At 45.6% G+C, this 14,209-nt stretch overlaps 1 protein-coding gene across 3 annotated transcripts in view; it reads right to left on the bottom strand.

Annotated features, from left to right (window-relative positions):
• Window positions 1-14,209, bottom strand: part of LOC137539170 (uncharacterized) — an 892,710-nt gene that overhangs the window by 40,175 nt on the left and 838,326 nt on the right. Inside the window, exon 6 of one of the 3 annotated variants that reach the window (XR_011024947.1) lies at window positions 6,173-6,216. The exons of the other annotated variants lie outside the window; for them this stretch is intronic. The gene's annotated coding sequence lies outside the window, so the exon portion shown is untranslated. Of the gene's footprint in view, window positions 1-6,172; window positions 6,217-14,209 lie in introns of those variants that run through there. 3 annotated transcript variants of the gene reach the window in all.

The following is a 14,209-nucleotide window of genomic DNA, read 5'->3' as shown; positions in this document are numbered from 1 at the left end:
TGGTAGGTGCGCAAGAACTTCTGCACCACCAGGTTCAGCACGTGGGCAAGACAGGGGATGTGGGTCAGGTTTCCCCTGTCTATTGCGGCAACCAGATTGGCCCCATTGTCGGCCACCACCTCTCCGACTCTGAGGCCTCTGGGGGTCAGCCAAATCCTCTCCTGCTCCTGGAGTTTGGCCAACACATGGGTTGCCGTCAGCTTGGTCTTCCCAAGGCTGACCAAGTGCAGCAGCGCTTGGCAGTGGCGGGCCTTCACGCTGCTGCTGAGGCGGGGGTTTGGCCAGGTGTGCCGGAGGATGGCAGAGGATCGGAGGAACCTGCTGCAGTTCCCCTGACCCTGCGGGGTGGCACCACCCACTGTGTTGCTGCTGCTGCTGTGCCCGCTGCTGCTCTCCCATCCTCACCCCCTTCCACCAAGCTGACCCAGTGGACAGTGAAGGACAGGTAGCGGCCTGTCCCGAAGCGGCTGCTCCAGGAGTCCATGGTGACGTGGACCCTTTCACCAACCGCGTGCTCTAGCCCTCGCTCCACATTGGCCATCACAAAGCGGTGCAGTGCAGGAATGGCCTGTTAAGCTTGGGGGTGTAATCTCCACAGTCAGCATACAACACATAAGCTGACCTGAAGGAGGTACACACACCAGCACAAGGGATCAGGATATCCCCAGTTTAGTGGAGGAGAGGACTGACTCCAATAGGAGATTGTGGTGCACAGAGCCGGTGCAGATCTGAACAGCCACAAACACTTTCGTAATAACGTCTCAGCGCAAAGTAGCGCTGAGCGCATAAACCAGGACTGAGGAGATCAGGACAGGTAGACAGAATGAACGCTTGCTAGCTAGCGATTACTTAGCGACAGCAAGCGTCCAAAACCAGACAGACTGGAATGAGGCAGCCAATGCGTTGCGGCGATGGCGTGCCTCACAAAGACAGGACAGGAGAGACAGGAAATAGCAGGATCGAGATAGATGAACGTAACACAGATAAATATACAATAAGTATGTTTTCCTAGCGTATTACAATTACAGCTATCAATGAAACTATTCGTAACGTCTGACTAACATATGTATATATTGGCAATGAACCGATATATGACATAAGCAGGAACTCTAACTAAGACTGAAGTAATACAGGGAACAGGACTCAGAAGGATTCGCTATCTCTTCGCAGAGATGAACGCAATCCACAAACAGGACCAGGAACAGGATAACTAGCTCAGCACGGGTGTTCACGATACGCGCAAACTACCAAAACGTGCTGGAAAACTGACTAACTGAACACAGGAAATAAACAGTTCGTGTACGTATATATCAGCGACACTGATATATTAACGTAACACGAATACAAGGAAAATAACAAAATGCGCAAGTATGCGTATATATTGGCGATGAACCAATATATGACACAAGACAAGCAAGTAGCAACTTCTAGAACAAGAGCAGAACTAGGAGGACTCGCTGACCCCTTCGCAGGAGTCAGCGCAGTCCACACGGACCAGGAACGAGGTGGGGCACGAGCAGAGTAACAGATAGAGTCTGAAACTATGATAGCCCATGAGGCATTGCAGGAAGCAGTTCTTTATACTGAGGTCATCCAATGGGAGCAGACCTGCAGATTCCCACACAAGTGAATGGTAATTAATCACAGGCTGATAGCAGGAAAAGGCAGACAATGATATGCAGCCTGCAGGAAAGGGACCGCCCCTCCACTGCAGCAGACAATGTTTGTTTACACAAAAGCATATTAAACTGTCATAAACTTCAGAGCGACTGCAGATGGAATCAGCAACTAGTTTAAGTGCAAACCAAACTATGCAAGCAAATGCATGTAATGACATTAGAACTGCTTGGTTTGCAATACCAGTGCAGTCAGCAGTAAACGCTGCAGAAGCGATCATAACATGGCCTTGCGGGAGAAAAAGTGTCTGCTGGGGAGCTGCCAGTCTGGGGCTGCGCAAGCAAGCAGCGCACGAATGTCGCTCCCCTCCTGCACGAGCGTGTACGGCAGGAGTTGGGAGCACATGGCCCGTGCCAGCAAGCCGTTCAGCTGCCGCACGCGACGGCTGCTGGGAGGCAGAGCCCTAACCACCCCCTGGAAGGACTCGCTCAAAAGGCTCTGGCGTGGCCTTTTGCTGGCACAGGAATCAGCAGACACAGCGGAGGAGGCCACTGAGGACTGGCTGCCAGAACAGGCCTCAGTGTCGGCGGCAGGAGTTGCAGAGGGGGGAGGAGCAGTGCGTTTCCGCACTCCTGCTGGTGCTGCTGGAGGAGCAGGAGGGCGGGTGGCTGCTGTTGCTGCTGAAGGCTGTGCAGTGATGGGTGTGGTGCCACTGCCAGCACCAGATGCCTTCAGCCTCTGGAACTCCTCATGCTGGTGGAAATGTTTCGCAGCAAGGTGGTTGATGAGCGAGCTGGTGCTGAACTTTAAGGGTCTGCACCTCTGCTCAACTTCCACTGACAGTAGTTGCAAGTGGCGTACTTGCTGTACACAGTGGGCATGGTGAAATATCGCCAGATTGGTGACAGAAACATCCCCCTACGGCATGGAAGCGCTGCTGCCTGTCTCCCTGTGGTGGTTGGGGGGGGCTTGGGGGCTTGGGTGCGGCTGGTGGTGGTACTGGCAGATGCTGCTGCTGCTGCTGCTGAGCCTGAGACACCAGCAGGCTGTGGACCTGCCTACTGCTGCCAATGCTTGCAATGATGCGCCTCCTTGCAAGGCCCACAAGCGCATCCTCCTCCTCCTCCTCAGAGCTGCTGAGGACGACATCCCCTGGAGGTGGTGGCACCCAGTCTCTGTCTGTCACCGGGTCATCATCATCCTCCCCCTCCTGAAACATGTCCTGCTGGGATGATGACCCCCCAAACTCCTCTCCTGATGCATGGATGGGCTGCTTGACTGTCGCCACAGACTTGCTGTCCAATCCCTCATCCCCCAAAGTGCCCATCAGCATCTCCTCCTCAAGATCGCCAACAACAGCAGACAATTTACTCATGATGCCTGGGGTCAAAAGACTGCTGAATGACAGGTCGGCGAGTGACGGTGAACTGGCCTCCTCCCCAGACCCTGCTGGGCGGCTGCTGCGAACAGGGGTGGTGGTGGTGAGGGTGGAGGCCTCGGATGCAGAGCTGATGGCGGGCTGCTCATCCTCCGTCATGAGTTGCACCACAGTGTCTGCATGCTTTTCCTCAATGGGACGTTTCCGACCCGGCTGGAGGAAAATCGGAGCAGGTGCTACACGCTGCTGCTGCTGTGTCTCTGCAGCGTGAGTTGCAGATGCTCCTGCTGGGCGGCGCCCAAGGCGTCCACGGCCAGTGGCTATGGGAGGAATGTTAGCCACTGACGCTGCTGCTGTGGAACTGTGCATGGTGGCGCGGCCGCGGCCTGCCACAATGCTGCTCCCTCTCCTCCTGATTCCCTTGCTGCCCTTCCCCTTGCCCAAACCGCGCTGGCTGCCACTTCCAGACATCTTCGATGTTTTGGGCGTATAGACAAAAGTTTTTTAAAAGGGCGGGTGAAAAGTGGGGTACTTTAATGGAGTGGGTTGGTGGGTGAGGTGACTGAGTGAGTGTCCCTAGTACAGTAAGTAAGTAGTAACAGTCAGGAAGTACAACTAGCAGTTACAATAATCAGTAGTAATCACAAGTAAATTTAGTGTGTGTACACTACAGACAGTGAGTGCACGCACGCGCAAACACGCGCAGGAGCTAGCCTATGAACAGTGACTGAGTGAGTGTCCCTAGTACAGTAAGTAAGTAAGTAGTAACAGTCAGTAAGTACAACTAACTAATTACAATAATCAATCAGTTATCAGAAGGAAATAGAGTGTGTGTAGTGTGTGTACACAGACAGTGAGTGCACACACGCAGGAGCTAGTAGCCTATGAACAGTGACTGATTGTCCTAGACTCCTAGTACAGTAAGAGTAAGTAGTAACAGTAAGTACAACTAACTAATTACAATAAGCAATCAGTTATCAGAAGGAAATAGAGTGTGTGTAGTGTGTGTACACAGACAGTGAGTGCACACACGCAGGAGCTAGTAGCCTATGAACAGTGACTGAGTGTCCTAGACTCCTAGTACAGTAAGAGTAAGTAGTAACAGTAAGTACAACTAACTAATTACAATAAGCAATCAGTTATCAGAAGGAAATAGAGTGTGTGTAGTGTGTGTACACAGACAGTGAGTGCACACACGCAGGAGCTAGTAGCCTATGAACAGTGACTGAGTGTCCTAGACTCCTAGTACAGTAAGAGTAAGTAGTAACAGTAAGTACAACTAACTAATTACAATAAGCAATCAGTTATCAGAAGGAAATAGAGTGTGTGTAGTGTGTGTACACAGACAGTGAGTGCACACACGCAGGAGCTAGTAGCCTATGAACAGTGACTGAGTGTCCTAGACTCCTAGTACAGTAAGAGTAAGTAGTAACAGTAAGTACAAACAACTAACTAATTACAATAATCAATCAGTTATCAGAAGGAAATAGAGTGTGTGTAGTGTGTGTACACAGACAGTGAGTGCACACACGCAGGAGCTAGTAGCCTATGAACAGTGACTGAGTGTCCTAGACTCCTAGTACAGTAAGAGTAAGTAGTAACAGTAAGTACAAACAACTAACTAATTACAATAATCAATCAGTTATCAGAAGGAAATAGAGTGTGTGTAGTGTGTGTACACAGACAGTGAATGCACACACGCAGGAGCTAGTAGCCTATGAACAGTGACTGAGTGTCCTAGACTCCTAGTACAGTAAGTAGTAACAGTAAGTACAACTAACTAATTACAATAATCAATTACAATAATCAATCAGTTATCAGAAGGAAATAGAGTGTGTGTAGTGTGTACACAGAAAGTGAGTGCACACACGCAGGAGCAGCTAGTAGCCTATGAACAGTGACAGTGAGTGTCCTAGTACAGTTACAGTATATAACTACAATACTAATACAATCAGTAGTAAAGGACAGCAGAAATACTGGTATAGAATAGAGAGAAATAAACAGAGGACAGGAGGACAGCTGCCCACACAGGCAAGGCCCTGAGGCCTAAAGCTGTAAGCCTGCAGCAGCTGGCCTGTCTCTATGTAACACAAAAGCTACTAACTAAAATACAATGTCTAACTAACTAACAACAATATAGGTGTGTATAGGAGGTGTATGTGAGCAAAAACGCTAGGTAAATGACCACAATAGAGCTCTTGCTAAGCCAAAGCACAAAGGAGCAACTCTCTCTCTGTACAAGTCTCAGGCAAGCACGGAGAAACCTAACATGGCGGCCGCTATTTATAGGGTAGGGGCTGGCCAGGGTCCCCCTCTGTGATTGGCTGCCGTCAGAGGGCCTGGGAGCCCTCTGATTGGCTCTAAGGACATCAATCTGGGCTATGACGCTATTCGAGCTCGGTACCGAGCTCGAATAGCGCCGTTTTGCTCGAATAGCTCGAATAGTGAATGGGCTATTCGAGTGTACTCGAATAGCCCATTCGAATAGCTACAGCTATTCGGAGCTCGAATACCGAGCTCGAATAGCTGGAAAAGAGCTCGAATATTCGAGCTACTCGAATATTCGAGCTCTGCTGAGCACCACTGCTTTGCACGTGAAAACTAGGGTGCTAAGTAGTTTGCACTGCAAAGCTGTTGCTGTTCGCATGCTATTTTAGCGTGCGTACGGCGTTACGCGGTGCGTGTGAACGGAGCTACGCCATTACATTCCGTTCGCATGCAAAATCAGCCGCTTCGCATGCTAAGTATCCTTGGCACATGAAGTCATTGCTTATCACACTACTTCGCACGGGAAGCGGCTGATTTTGCACGCGAAGCGCAAAACTTTACGCATGCAAACTCTTACGCACATATTAGCGCGTGAAGAGCCAATTAGCACGTGCTAAGCGGCTATTCACTGGCGTGCTAACACTTAGCACGCTTTAGTGAATCAAGCCCCTTATCTGCGGCTACTAATACAGCTTGGCACTGCTATTTGGCCTGAGGAAGTGGGCGAGTACCCACAAAACGCGTTGTCAGTGCAATAAAAACCTCTTCTATTAAGTGAGTTTGTCTACCTTGAGATTTTTATTTGTTTTTAAAGTATTGTATTACTCCTGGGCACCTCATTTCCCTATATCTTATGTTATACAGTATGTACACTTATTTTTTCCCAGACTTGGCCAGTCACGTCCGTTCCCAGCGCTCTTCCATCCATCTGAGGAAAGTCCATGTGACAGTCGCTTGAAAAGAAAGATTTTTAATGAAAAAGAATGACACTTAAAGTATATTTTTGTCGAGATCTATACTCTACTTAACTCAATAAATGACTGAGGTTTTTTTTCTTGAAGTCGCCAACCCTGAGCCTGAACATTCTTTAAACATCAGTGAGCTGCCAACTGTCTCGCTGGGCAATTTGCATAGCATTACCCTTAATGTCTATTGATTTTAGTTTTAAAACTATTGCATTTTAGCAGTTATTGATTTCTCCAGTCTTGTTGCAAACCTTCCCGATTCCTTGCTAATTTTTCACAACAAGTTGTATTCAGATTGAATTTTAGTTAAAGCGAAATTTATATTCAGCACACTCTAGTCCTGCTGGTGATACCTCCTCTACATCTCATTAAATGTAAAAGGTGGAGAACTAGCAAATGTTTTTTCTTGCCTTTTCAGCTATACTGTAAACAGGACCTGAGCATTTTCTGTGGTTTCCCTTAAAGAGACAATGAAGCGGGAAAAAAAAATTATGATATAATGAATTGGTTGTGTAGTACGGATAATTACTAGAACATTAGTAGCAAAGAAAATATTCTCATAATTTTATTTTCAGTTATATAGGTTTTTTTTTATAACATTGCATCATTCTCTAATATTTGCAGTTTACACACTACTCAGCATTGTAAATGATTTTACAGTGCAGGGTAAGGAAATTTTGAACTGTCCTCTGTCATTGTATTTTCTTTTTCTCTGCAGACACTTGAGATAACAAGCTTCAGAACACAGAGCTCTCTGTGACTTTGAAAGTCATGGAGCTCAATGGCTCTTTTGCATAGATAACAACTGGAGTTTCTTAACTCTTCCTATACTGGAAACAATATTAGACTTATGTCTCTGCTCCCAATGTTTAATTTCTTAGTTGTACTACACATACAAATCATTATATCATAATTTCTTTTTCGCTTCAGTGTTTCTTTAAAGAGGCACATGGGGTGACATATATTAGAATGAAGTAAATGATTCAGAATACCCACTTTTATGGTAATTTCAGCATCAGAAACACTTCTTATATCTATATATTTATGTATATTGGCATGTAGCCCTGCTCTCCAAGTAAGGCTTAGCCTAAGGGCTTAGCTATGCATAATTCTCCTAGAGCATTCTGGGAGACCAGGCATTATTTTCACCGGTTTTGGAATTCTTAGAAACAAACATTCCGCAGAGTTGCACCTGACAGGACAAAAGATGTCAATCACCTGTGATAAATTTCAGAATGTAAATCAGGGTGAGGGAAGATTTCACAATGGGCAAACACTGACTAAATAATCTATAAATGAATATTGTAAAAAAAAACGAAAAAAAAAAAAAAACAATTTCATTACATAATTTTCACTAAGTTCCTCTTTAGCTGATAGAAATAACTAGCCAATCAGCGACTTGAAAATAATTACGATTCCTTATGAAGTCTGCTGAGGAAGAATTTCTACACAACAATCAGATTGGCTATTATAAGCGGGTCATACTTGCACAACAATTACCGCTAATGTGCGGATCTAAGCAAAAGTGCAAATATAGCAGAAGTATCCTCTGTAGTCTCTGCAGGTTCAGCAGGTTCCAAGGCATCTGAGGACCCCAAAATTGTACCCTCCCTACAGAGCAGATGTTGTTTTGGACAGACTTGTTACAAGTGGGGAAAGTCATAGTTATGGTGGCCACCTAGTTATGGAGTTGATCATAATGGTCATGGATATGTGTTGTGACAGGTGCACCAAGCCAATCTTTTACTTGTCTTTGACACTATTGACCCGAGGAAGCAGGAAGTTTCCTGCAAAACGCATTGTCAATTGTATTTAATGCAGTTTTACTTCCTTGCCTTTCAGTCAATTTTTAATGTAAGCAGTCTCTTACCTCTTAAACTGTTTTTATATGTTTTTTTTTTTTGGGGGGGGGGGGGGGGGGGGTCACTTCTTCCCATTCAATAACCCTTATACTCTTGACCTATAGCAAAAGTACATAAATAACAAGAGGAATGATAATAAGGTGACCACCCCTCTGATCAATGTGGCAATAGAAATAGCAAGGGAAAAAAGAACATTTGTGTTTTTAGGGTCCTCAACCAATAATACAGTGATTATAAAACATAACTTTTAATTACGATAGTCATTGAGTAGTGATCAAATATGGCAAAATCATTAATAATCCATACGTCATGTCGAATTGTTTACTACTACTTAATCACCACCACAGAGCTACGCTGATATCACACCAGGGCCTAATTCAAGCATGTGTATACTTTACATTACATACATAAACATTGTCTACAAATGGAGTTTACTTCATGCCAGGGGATATGCTTTAGTTCATGCCTGGGGATACTCTTTAGTTCATGCCTGGTTTACTCTTTAACGGAAGACAAATCAAGGTCTTCTACTCCGCATTTACTATTCACTCCAGAATATTACATTCTCATATACAGGGTTAAAAGTAATGCGCTACATAGAGCTTGAAGTAAACCTGAGGTGAGAGTGATATGGAGGCTGCCATATTGATTTCCTTTTAAAAACAATACCAGTTACCTATATTAGGATGTATAACATCAAGAGGAGGAAGTGGTGGACTTACCTCCTCCAAGAAGATTCCATAAATTGTTGGTTTATGGTAAGCAAAAATGTATTCACAATACTCCAAAAGTGCAACGCATTTCGCAGGTTTAATCCCGCTTCATCAGGAAATAACAAAAGAGTAAAAGCATATAGGATAAGCAGAAGAGCCTCTGTTATACACCCTAGTATATTGGCTAGTCCACCCTTGCTAGCAGGGTGTTGCCCCATCTTTACGATCTGCAGAGAGCGACTTCTTATTACTGAGTGTGGTCAGGTCTAATCTCCCCACCTGCCATTATAGTGGTTGCCTTTGTGGTAACCCTGGTTTGTGAGTATTACCTCTTCGTAATTACCTATAATCTGGTGTCAAGACCTACTACACTATATTGGGATCTCGGTGTCCTTTTCTTTATTTTGTCGAATACCAGTTACCTGGCAGTCCTGTTGATCTTCTGGAATCTGTGGTGTCTCAGTCATAGCCCTGAAAAAAGGCTTGTCCAGTCAGGCTTGCGTCAGATCACCTGATCTGCATGTTTGTTGAGGGTCCATGGCGAAAAAATATGAGAGAAAAACAATCAAGGAGACAGGCAAATTGTTTAAAAGGTAATAAATAAGGCAGCCTGCATATCACACTCACCTCGGGTTCCCTTTAAAGGGACCAAGAACAGTGGGTAAAATCAAAAATGTCACCTGGGGTTACCTCCAGCCCAATGTAGGCCGCGAGGTCCCCCGGCGTCCTCCTGTCCCCTCTCTGGCTCCATTACCGGCGACACCCAGGCTGAGTGTCGGTCTGACACTTCGTGGATCTGGACGCTCCGCCTCATCACGTCGCCCGCTACGCGCCATCACCGCAGCCGGCATGATAGTCCTGCGCATGCGCGGTTCACTTAGAAAACCGTGCATGCACAGGACTGTCACACCTCCTCCCACCGTGACGCGGAGCATCCAGATCCAGGAACACCCAGCCCAGGTGTCACCGGTAAAGGAACCGCTGGCTGAACCCAGAGAGGAGCCAGGAGGACGCCAGGGGACCTCGCTGCCTACGGTGGGCTGGAGGAAGCCCCATGTAAGTGACATTTTTTATTTTACCTACTGCTCAGAATCCCTTTAACTATTGTGAATCCATTCTGTATGTTCGCGGCTGCTGTCATAAAAAATCTGCAATCATGCCGATGATACAAGATTCCCTGATCATCTGGATCTACCGTAGATAGACTTTAATTTCCATTTATGCATCTCCTTTCTCCTCTGTCGTCTCAGCTCTCCTTGGATGTCTTCCACCGAAAGCCAATCAATCTTCTTCTCCTGGACTTCATAACAAAACTCGGTGAACGTATGATCAAAGCCTGTGTAGGATTGTTTTTGATGTGTAGGAGTTTTTAATTTCCTGGGAGTCCGGTCTATGATGGAGATTTGGAAAGTAAATTCTGCTTGACTCAATTAGGATTCTGGTTTATATCTTCTGATGCCATGTCTTCTCATTTGTTGCAGTCATACAGATGGAACAACTAAGAATGTTGATATTTTATGAATAGAAATGATTTTATGATCTCCTTTGTTTGAAGTCTAAGTCCACACCTAACTGGTTATGAGATCTTTCATTGTAAATTGACTACCTTAAAGTGTGCCCCCAACTACTAAGATTTGATTTGTTTTCCATGGTGCAGGAAACGCAAAGAGTAGTTCTGAGCACTTTTTTTTTAATAAAGTGGGAAAGGATTAGAACTTCTTTAACTTATACCTTGGCTACTATTCGCAAGGATCTGTTCCATTAAAAAAAAAAAAACTGTTTAGTAAAATACCACATTCTGTATTTTAGATTTCCAAAGGTGTAGAAGAAAAATGTTGCTTCAATTCAGCAAGCCCTGTTGGGTATGTAGACAGTATAGTAGGTTTTTGCAGCAGGCTGTGTGGTCTGGTCGGCATCAGCTGTTCCTGTGTCTTGTGACAGCTAGAGAGGAAAAGGTTTCCTGCATCCCTATAGATGTACTTACATGCCACTAGTGGCCACTCTTCTGTGCATCACTATACAGATCTGTACAGCAGGAGGAAGTGGCAGTGCTTTCGGTACAGAGGCTGTACCCAAATTAGCTATTTACGAAGATGTGCAGAGCTCCACAATATGGACAAAATTACACAACATGCATTGCAAAATTACACAACATGCATTGCTCTGCATGCCTCTGTTGGCTTACATTTCAATTTGCAGCCTGGAGTGCTGTCACTTGTTCGTTGACTATACAGATCTGCACATCTAAAGTGATGCAGAAAACTCTCCTTGAGGGCTTGTTCACACCCAGAGCTGGGACAAGGTCCTCCAGCACCCAAGGCTGAGACACCAAAGTGCGCCCCTCCATCCCTCCCACCCCAGCCGTCACACACTGATTGCTATTAGACTAAGAGGCACCCCAGGGCCCCAACACCTTAATATCTAGTTACCTGGCTTGCAGTCACTGCCATGTATCCCCTTTTCTTATTTCTTTCTGCTTCAAACACAATTAGGAATGACAGCTGAATGAATTGTGCACCCCCTCCTACACTGCGCCCTGAGGCTGGAGCCTCTCCAGCCTATGCCTCGGCCGGCCCTGTTCACACCTAAGGCGTTTTGTGGTTTTTTCAAGTGCCGGCGATTTTCAAAATCGCCCTAAAAGCGCTTGTGCAATGATTCCCTATGAGAGAGTTCACATCTGAGTGGTTTGTTTCTGATCTGCTCAGGAAAGTGCTGCATGTACCATTTTCTGAGCATTTTTGCTCAATGGAAGGTATAGGTAAATCGCAAAGTGCTTTAAAAAGCGCTGTGTATAACGCTTTCCCTAGCGCTTTTAAGAATAAATACATTGTATTTATTATTTTCCGGGTCAAAGTGTTCACTTTCTCACTTGCGTCAAGAAGTGAAAAAGCAAATCGCTCTGCAAAAAAAAACAGCGCGCAGCTAAGCACAGGGGGAGAAAAAACCCGCGCAAACAAATTAAAAATCGCTGCCGTAATCAATTACGATTTTAGATTTGAACAAAGACTGAAAGTCTCCTTCTCCTGTTCTCCCCTGTCATGCCCCACCCACAAGTGCATCGGATCAAATGGGGTGTGAAGAAGGAGGGGGAGGCTCTTCCTATTGGCTCTCTGCTTTCTGTCAATGCTATCGCATGCTATTTGCTAGCTTCCGACAGATCAGAGCTGGAGGTCAATATTGAACATCTCTCTTGACTTTACCACATGCTCAGATCTTTGTGAATTGATACTTACTGACATGTGTTGAGGTATTACCACATACCGAATTGACATTTCACTAAATATTTTCTGCATTACTGCATGCGGTAATGCTTTGTGAATTGAAGCCCTAATACCAGAAGAAAACCTAGTTTTCAAATAAGACGGCAAACTGAATGCACAGATGTCTGTTAGCTACAGCCAGATGTGGAAGTGAACAGCTAATCAGGATTTATGACAGCTTCCTTTTTGCACTAATTCTGTCCAGGAAGCATAAGTTGACAGCGCAAATTAGTAAAAAAAAATCACTAATTAATATTCGGGTAACTTAGTTCTCCTCCTAGACCACTTACTTCAATCATTGGACATCCTAACTTCTCTGCTGCATTTTTAAATCCTAAAGAACTTTTGAAATTGGACCATGTTCACCTAACAATAATATACGATATGATTAATGATCAAGGGGTGAAATAATTCCTGAATCTTCAAGACAACAGATGCCGACCAAACTCCAAGACCTTCTGTACCTTCAAGTGAAACATTTTGTACGGGACTTGCTCAGACTTACAGATATGCCTTTTAGAGATAGCCCGAACGGTTCGAACGCAAACTTATTTGCGCAAACTTTGCTGGTTCGCGTTCGCGGTGAACTGCGAACTATATGCGAGTTCGACCCGCCCCCTATACTACATCATTAGGGTTAACTTTGACCCTCTACATCACAGTCAGCAGACACAGGGTAGCCAATCAGGCTACACTCCCTCCTGGAGCCCCGCCCCCTTATAAAATGCAGGCAGCATCACCCATTTCACTCACTCCTGTCCTGTGGCTGCAGTAATTAGAGAAGGGAGAGAACCTGCTGACATAGGGAAAGCTTAGTTAGGCTCTTGTGCTAGGCTTTTTAGGTTGCTCCTTCTTGCTAAAAAGCACTCCTCATCCTCAACAGCTCTTGAGAGCTAATGTTGTCCTTGTGATCTATTTATTTTTTTGTGTGTGTGTGTCCCACAGACACTTGTGTTGCATATACAGCCCTGTCAGTCAGTCGTAGCTGCTGGATCTTGGCCCCTTGGTAATTCCTACTGTGCCACTGCCAGGCCCAGCACATTCAGTGACTACCTGTGCGTGTGTGACAGCTGCACATTTGTAATACCAATCACTGCATACCCACCTGTTCAGTGCACCTACCTACCCACGTGAACGCACACAGTTTCATATACCACAGTCACTGCACCTGTGCACGGTACCTGTGTGTGTGACAGCTGCACATTTGTAATACTAATCACTGCATACCCACCTGTTCAGTGCACCTACCTACCTACGTGAGCGCACACAGTTTTATATACCACCAGTCACTGCACCTGTTCATGGTACCTGTGTGTGTGACAGCTGCACATTTGTAATACCAATCACTGCATACCCACCTGTTCAGTGCACCTACCTACCCACGTGAATGCACACAGTTTTATATACCACAGTCACTGCACCTGTGCACGGTACCTGTGTGTGTGACAGCTGCACATTTGTAATACTAATCACTGCATACCCACCTGTTCAGTGCACCTGCCTACCTACGTGAGTGCACGCAGTGTTATATACCACCAGTCACTGCACCTGTTCACGGTACCTGTGTGTGTGACAGCTGAAAATTTGTAATACTAGTCATTGCATAATTGTTCACAGTACCTGTGTGACCGCACGCTGTTCAATATACCAGTCCATGCATACTTGTTAACTGCACATGTGTGACAGCTGCACATTGTATTGTAATACCAGTCACTGCATACCTTTCACTGCACCTGTGTGACTGCACATTTTATTAGTCCAGTTAGTGCATACATTTCACTTCATCCCCCCCGATGTGGACAAAACAACAGGCAGAGGCAGGCCACCCGGCAGGACTGTTCGAGGTCATGGTGATGTGGTTTTGTGCGGTCCTGGCCCAAAGTATAGTGCTCAGAAGAAGGCACGTCCCATCAACTCCCAAGATTGTCAAGACGTGGTTGGACAATTTAACACAGAACAACTCATCTTCCGCAGCCACCAACGCTACTACAAGCACCACATCCACTGCATTTGACACTTCGCAGGAGTTATTTGGTGGGGAATTAACTGATCACAGACAATTATTGTTACAAAAAGATGAAGGCGCTAAGCAAGTTACACCACCTCATATGTCTGAGTTAGGTGACACTATGGTCGTAAGGTGTGA

This window comes from Hyperolius riggenbachi, chromosome 11, assembly GCF_040937935.1.
Source record: "Hyperolius riggenbachi isolate aHypRig1 chromosome 11, aHypRig1.pri, whole genome shotgun sequence".
NCBI lineage: Eukaryota > Metazoa > Chordata > Amphibia > Anura > Hyperoliidae > Hyperolius > Hyperolius riggenbachi.
The sequence above is the reverse complement of the archived record's forward strand: the minus strand, read 5'-3'. Positions and strand labels throughout refer to the sequence as shown.